Source organism: Artemia sp. Qi Xiang Cuo, chromosome 15, assembly GCF_049724085.1.
Source record: "Artemia sp. Qi Xiang Cuo chromosome 15, ASM4972408v1, whole genome shotgun sequence".
In the NCBI taxonomy this organism is placed as follows: Eukaryota; Metazoa; Arthropoda; class Branchiopoda; order Anostraca; family Artemiidae; genus Artemia; species Artemia sp. Qi Xiang Cuo.
The window spans coordinates 14,959,004-14,966,849 of NC_142808.1; positions in this window are offsets into that span (position 1 = coordinate 14,959,004).

The window sequence follows — 7,846 nt, forward strand, 5'->3', positions numbered from 1 at the left end:
AAAGAATGCCAACCACTGGTCTAGTTGATATAGAATCAGGTATTGGTTTCGTAGTTACGGCCTCTGATATTTATAACACTATCATTCACCTTCAAAAAAATTTCTCGCGATCAATTATGCGGTTTTCATTCATTACATGCAAGTGATAAGCTGCTGTACCATCTACGCTTGTTTTACCAAATCATTTTTAATTCTGGTACTGTCCCCGATTCTTTTTGTGTTTGTTAATTGACTCCTGTTCCGAAAAAGATAGCTGGCAATGTTGTTCCCATAGGCCTATAACAGTTTCTCCTGTTCTATGTAAATTACTGGAGTTACTAGTGATTAAGGACGTAAATAAGGCTTGTTCAATTCCAAACTACCAGTTTGGATTTAAGGAAGGATATAGTCGAGAACAGGTGCATTGTATACTTGCCAACGTTCTGACGGATATAGAGAATAGTGGCTAGTTTCTCATCCTTGCGGCTCATGATGTCTCTCGTGCTTTCAATTCTAGTTTGCATTCCCATTTGCTGTATAGTGCACAGCAGCGAAGTCTCAGTCGTTTAGTTGTGCGGGTATTTGAGAATCTGTATGCGAAACTATGTGTAAAAGTACCTACTCGTCATGGTTACGCAATATGTAAAGCCGTAATTCGAGTTTGGAAAGGAATCCACGAGGGTGGGGTAACCTCGCCACCATTGTATAATAATATTGTGGTTGAACTCCAGATAAAGGTTTTTTTAAGGTTAGGATCTTTCCATACTCAATTACGCTGACGACATCCTTAATTTAAGTAGAACTGTATCGTCTGTTGAGGAGAATTTTTCTGTGCTTAGTAGGGAATATGCCGAAATTGGTCTCAATTTTAATGCTTCAAAGAGCGAGGTCCTTGCCTTCGGCAAATCTGTTGGTGATGTTGGATGCGTACAGTTAGGAAATCAGAGTGTTCAGTTATCTGCTTGTATTAAGTATCTCGGTCTCCCGATAGGGGATAGTGTAAGTAGAAAGGACCCTAAAGGTCCCACGAGAACACCGTGCTGCCACCTACAACTTTTTTACATAATTTATGCATGTTTTTATGGGTTTTCTCACTGAGAATGAAAAAACAGGATTTTTCTCACTTGAAAAAACGTGATTTTTCTCACTTTTATGGATGTTTCTTGGACGGTTATGTGTGCTGGTCAATTTATTTGATTTTTTCCATGGATGTCAACAGTAATTTATGTCTGTTTTATGGTTTTTGTCAGTGAGAATGAAAAAACAGGATTTTTCTCACTTTGATGGATGTATTTTTGGACGGTTATGTATGTTGGTCAATTTATTTGATGTTTTTCATGGATGTCAACATCAATTTATGGATGTTTTGTGGTTTCTGTCAGTGAGAATGAAAAAACAGGATTTTTCTCACTTTGATGGATGTTTTCTGGATTATTGAGTCTAACGAGGACAGGGTCAATGACACTTCGTTCAAGATTAATTGATTTGTTGTTGTTGTTTTGGTCAAGTGCACGCTCGGAGCGAAAGTTAAGATCCAGGAATAGGAAACAGGATCACGTGTTTCCTTCTCAGCCAATCAGCGAGTCGGTTACATCCCCCTTCTCAGCCAATCAGAGACTCGCTTACATATTAGCGGTGGAGGATTGCAGAGAATAAAAGGAAAGGATTTTTGCTATAGTTTTTTTATTAGTCTGTGAATAGAATTCAAAGGAGTGAGAAGAAGAACAGTTTGACTTTACTCATTTGGATATATATTTGTGTTGATGAGTGGAATGTTTACCCTATTAGAAGTTGATAGTGGAGTTGATGGTAATAATACAAGAGCACCAAACATTGCGGTGGAAATCACGAGAGGATCACGGCTTTGTCTGGAATGGGATGAAGTATATGCAAGATATGTGATATCCTTGAGCAAATTTAAAATGAAGGATCAATTATGTTTCGCTGCTAAAGTTGATATAGCACATGTGAATAGACTTCAACGTGCTGTAAGTGCATTAGTGAAACATATTGAAGACAATAAACTCTATCGCTAATTGTACATGCTTAGTATTATTGTTTTTGTAATTATTCAATAAAATTGTTTCGAAATCGAAAATGTTCCCTTTCTTTTCTGGTTAGATTAGGTTAGGGCTAATGAATCAAGGTCAGTCTAGAGTCAGCAGTCAGAGTGAAAGGATTGAATAATGAATAAATTTGAGAAAGAGAGAATTAGATCAAATCTAGTGTTTATGGAAAAACATTTGATTTTGGATGATGATTTTCTCGAGTTATCTCTTCAACGCAGGATATTCTCTCGGGGAACACTTGACAATATAATGAGGACTGATTCTCCCCCATTGGACTATTGTATCAAACTTTTAAGAGATGATTCAAGTGCTTATACTCAGAGTAATGATATATTAACCGGAGCAAAGCAGAATCATATCGTGGAGACACTTTTGAAAACAGTGCCATAGATTCAGAGTAGATGGCTCCTCCTTCAAGAAAGACGACGCCGCAGAACTACTCTCCTCCTTTGCCCTATCACTGAGTTTATCGAGTGATAACGAATAGTTCTGATTTACCTGTGAGAGATTTGACATTGGAAACCGAAAAATGTTCTATCCATGTTCATTGCGCATGCACACTCTTTGCAGTTGGACTCAATGTGAGAATTGTACAATTATTGATGAATATAATAAAAAGTATAAATTATGTAATCCATGTAAATTACATAGAGACTATGCAGTACAAAATAAAGGATGTAATTCATGTTTTGAGTAGGCGTGTGACTCTCACCCTAGAGGGCACCTGTGCTCCAGTTGTCACTATGATAAATGTGATCAGTGGGAGAATACTTACCCTGCTATGATCGGAAAGAATCATAAACGTGATTTTAGTTTATTTATACGAGATTCGTATCGTCGTGGATTTAAATTATTCTAGGAAGAGGACTCTGGTCAATGATTCAACTGTTGGAGTAACAAGACAATTTGGTTTTTACGTCATCGTTGTGACGACACTGACTACTATGACTATAAGCCAAGTGATTTTTATTTGGCAGTTACCGAATGTGATTCACCTTTTAAGAACATTGTATGTGATATTGCTTCAAATAGACAAATTAAAACTCGGGAATTTCATAATATGAATGCAAATAGTATCATTGACTATATAAAGAGATATAACAAGAGTGAAGTTACATTGTACTGTAGAAAATGTGACCCTGACTTTGCAGTCAATCAAGATCAATATGCAGTGAATCCAAATGATTTACCGGCATTAGTGGTTCACGACAGTTGCCTATACATCGAAAAAAAAAAATCTAAAGTGAAGATTTAAAGACATTGTTGTATATATATGCATTTTATTAATAAACAAATTCACAAACATTTTTAAAGCACTTTACTCTTAGGGCACTGAAATCAATACAGTATAGGTCTGAGAGGATATTTTCCACTAGAAAGTCATTCAGACCTGGATTTTCACTAGCCATGAGGACGAACTGATAGTAATCATAGCCGTGACAATGGAAAATAAAATAGAGTACGACATGAATGCTGCAGCTTTTAGTAGTTAAATCTCGACCTTTGCTTTTATTTCTAATAATGATTTTTTCACTGCTTTCCATATATTTTCCACCTGATACGGGGTGTGTGGAAAGTATGTGGTAGGTAAGGACTATCAAAGCATTCAATCGTCTTCATTGCTTCAAAAATGTACAGCCAATGACCCGCCAACACAGTCAATAGACTGCTATCAACAATAATCAAGGTATTGTTCACGCTTTGAATTTTTCCAAGAAAGTCCGAGGGTAGACAATAGGATTTGTACTGGGACATGTAGGGGTCCATAGTAAATACATTGATTATTTGACTGGTGTTCATGGCGCCAAGTCTAGAAGAACACTGCCTTCGGGAGTGAGTTCCCATTAGGTTTCATATTGATTTAGTGAGATTAGTGCAATACTCTCAGCAAATGGGTCGGCAAATGTACACTCTAAACGCACACTCCCCGTTCGTACTATACTCATATCCTGTGTGCCAGACAAATCCAGTACAATGATAACATGTGTTTTAGCAAACATATCTTCGTTTATACCATTTTCAAATAGTTGAGAGTTATGATCTAGGGTTTGCATGGTCAACTCATACAATGTTCTATAGGATTTATCAAAAGATAGATTGTAGAGTGGGATACCGTTTACTTTGCACACAAGAGATGAAAGTCCAAACATCTCGAATTTATGTGGGCATTCAGTCCACGATCCTGTTGCGCTGGCGCTTTTTACAAAGCCTAAAGCGAGTTTTGACGGAATTTCGCCATTGATAAAGGATGAATCGGTGAAGGTGCGTGAGCCCATTGCAATATGACGTTGATTGGTGATTGTATGAGGAACAATTAGTTTAATATTATTTCCATTGTCTCTCAATTTTTCGACTGCCCAAGCAACAGAACTCTTAACCTGTTGTTTGCGTACATGAAATATTGCCGAGGTGAGGGAAAGACTTACATCAGGATTGAAATCAAGCTCCTTTCTAAATCTGGCAGTGGGGTGTGCAAGCGTTAATCTTCTATATAATCTTATAGTGGCTAGTATCCTGTGGAGTGTATGATATATTTCTTGGTGCACTTTTCTAACCGTGTATAATTAGACCGCCTTTCCATTTTAAGTGTATATTAACTATCAGTAATAGACATATCTACATAGCCCAATGATTGTTATCTCAATTAATTGCATGACTTGGGTGTCATCAGCATGAATTGCGTACAGCTTGTATAATTTGAGAGATTGTTGCTTGTGCTCACCAGCGTGCCATTGATGTAGACACTAATTTGACGAAATAGATTATGTAATATACAATTTCCATACGATATTCCATCGGCCCGAATCGGCATTGTGTTATCGGATTTCCGGACTTTCATTTGTAAATCTATAAATTTTGAAGACAAGTCCATAAAGTAGTCTTCATTGGAATAAATTTGAAAGTGGATATTAGCGGAGAGGGGTTGTTGAGGATAAAATTGTTCATAGTATCCATGCTTGACACTCACATCAACATTTTCAGCATTGAAGAGATTCAATGAGGTGGTGATTGAAGGTTGAGAATCCTTATGCGGCAGGTAGGACATCTTAAGAGAAGAAATCTAGTTTCGATCTAACAATTTTCTTCCTGGAGCTTCTTCTTCTTCTGTTTACACTACGTGTCGACTTTTTCCTTCTTTTCTTTGACTAGAGGGATGATGTCTTTCGTTTCCGACCTGAGTGGAGACTGATGAGTGATGCAGTGTTTCTCGTCCTTTTTAAGACTTTGCCATTTTATTTTAATCTGTTGGCAAGGGTTCGCGCATTGCATTTGAAGTGTTCAGTAGCGTTTTTATCTAATTCTTTACCAAAGCCCAAATGTTATAGTTTAGAGTATGCAAAATCTGTCAAAGCCGGTACAAGATATTTTCTAGCCAGTGGTAGTGAAGAGCGAAACAGCTTAGCAAACCAACTGCCAAGACCATAGCCAGACATTGACGTGCGACCTTTGTAATAGTCCATTCCATAGCCCTGTTGTTTTGGGCCAAGAGTATTAATATAGCAGTCAATATTAGAACAAATGAATACCCCTTTTTTATTGGACATCTTATTGTTGAACAATAGGACAAAAATGACATGTAATCACAGCCGAACCATTTGATATTTCTACGGGATCACCTAATTTATTTTTTAATGTTAATTGACAGAGTTCCAAACAGGAAGTGTTCACCGGAATATGCTGAAGATGCTTTATATTGTTGGGGTGAGTATGCTCTGGATTCGTTTTTCGTTCAAGAACTCGTAGGAGGGGAAAATTTGAATTACGAAACCGAGTTGTTTCCACAAATGAAGTGTAGAGAAATATACAAGTGTCCGTGGAGATGGCAGGCAGGTAGTCAGCAAAAATAAAATTAGTGTTTCCGGCACTTTACCATTGATTATATTGAGCTTAAAGCCAAGAACATCCTTTAGGTTATCATTGAGAATAACCTTTTCGCTGGCAATCGGTGAACTAATATAGATCTTACCGTCCTACTTTGAAAAGTTGAAATGAAAAGCTCCTTTTTTACGAGCGGAAATTCTTTTATGAATAGAATGACATAAATCATTCATACAGGTGAGTTCCTCGTAGGGTAATTCAATATATGGATAATCCATCCAATTGATTTTTTGAATTTGTTCTTGATCACCTGATGATGGTGGCGGCCAATCATAGGGTCTAATTTTATTTAATATTTACGATCTTTTCTCAGGATGTCATAGGTATTTTTGAGAATACAGTCGACAAGAGCCACTTCATACTTTCCATTGTCATCGAATTTAATGCCAGGGGAGAGTTTCATCCAAAAATCACTTGTTCTATTCAGGTCATTGTAGAGAGGATCAGAAACATTGGACATGAAAGTCACATAGAAATCATTGGGCATTTTTAATATCTTCAGCACTGACCCAAGAATCAAAATCTGAGTTGTATCCTATCCAGCAAACAAGCAACTGGCTCTTACCCCTACTAGTACGACTCTTTAATATCTTGTCAATGTAATAAATTCCACTTGTGTTTCTAACATTTTGCAGTTCATATTCATAAGAACCGCAGAGAATCTCATCATCTTTGGTGTCTCACAGTCGATATGTTGTGGGTTCGGTGTCTAGGATTTTGGACACTTTAAAATGTTCGGTGCTCCATAAATAATTCCCCTTTTCAAAAATGTTGGTGGTTCTATTAATTCGAACATTATCACAAACATTGAATTTCTTCTTCACATTTTTTTTCATTTTTACCATTGGCGTACTGCTTTAGAAAAGCATCAAATATATTTTCCCTGCAGTGAACATCCCGAGGGCTTGAGGTGGACAGAGATCGATGAGGTCGATGGTTGTATATCAGCATGATTTTATCTAAATCATGAATAAAAGCCGGTGTATTTTTCAGGGTACAATATCTTGAAACTAATAGAAGAATCGATCTTATTTATCGTTCAGCCAATACAGCCTGTATTAGGCTTTGGCTATAAATAAAGTGTTCTATTTTATCTCAATAGATACTTTTGCACATGGGGATTAAAAAATTCACTGCGACAATACGTGTGAATTTTTCTTCATAAGCCCATCTCGAATATACTCTCAATGGCTTGTTAACCTCCCGCACCAATTTTTATCTGTAGTAGACTGATTAATGCTTAATAACTAAAAATGAAGAGTGCCATCAGACGATCGTTGTAGTATGTATTATGGCATTGTTGAATTGCGTCTCAAAGTTAAAAGATCCGTTTGCATTATATGCAGAGGGAAAAAGGCTTTAGTTTGTCAATATTGTTTGCCGCGAAGCCTGTGATTCCGATGCAGTGTGTAACTCGGTTCATTCTCTAGATACTGTTTTGCTTTTTTCAATGTGCTGCCGGAGAAAACTTTAGAAAGCATTTTGGGAGAACTTAAACTTCCCGCTTCACCAATATTTTCATAGACACCTTTCATAACTTCATCCATTTTGAACGCAAACACGTAGTGTAATGTCCAATCCCCTTTTGCAGGCATGAGGGTGAATCAATTTTTCTTCGCTTTTGACTAGCAGTAAAAAGTGTTATAAAATCAATACTGCTGCTGCTGCTATTACTTTCAAATATTAAATCTTCTTCTTTTTTAAATGGTGGTGTTGGTGTTTTAGGAGGACTCTATTCTCTTAGATTGAGTATAGTCTGCTTGTTGTTAATATGACAATGGGGGAAGTTCGATGCACTTAGATAAGTGTATAGATGATCGTCAAAGGATAAAAGTACTTTATACTTCGCCACCATATCACAAATTATATCCACTAGTTTGAGAGCTTTTCCTTGAATTATAATTCGTTTTCCTGTGTTG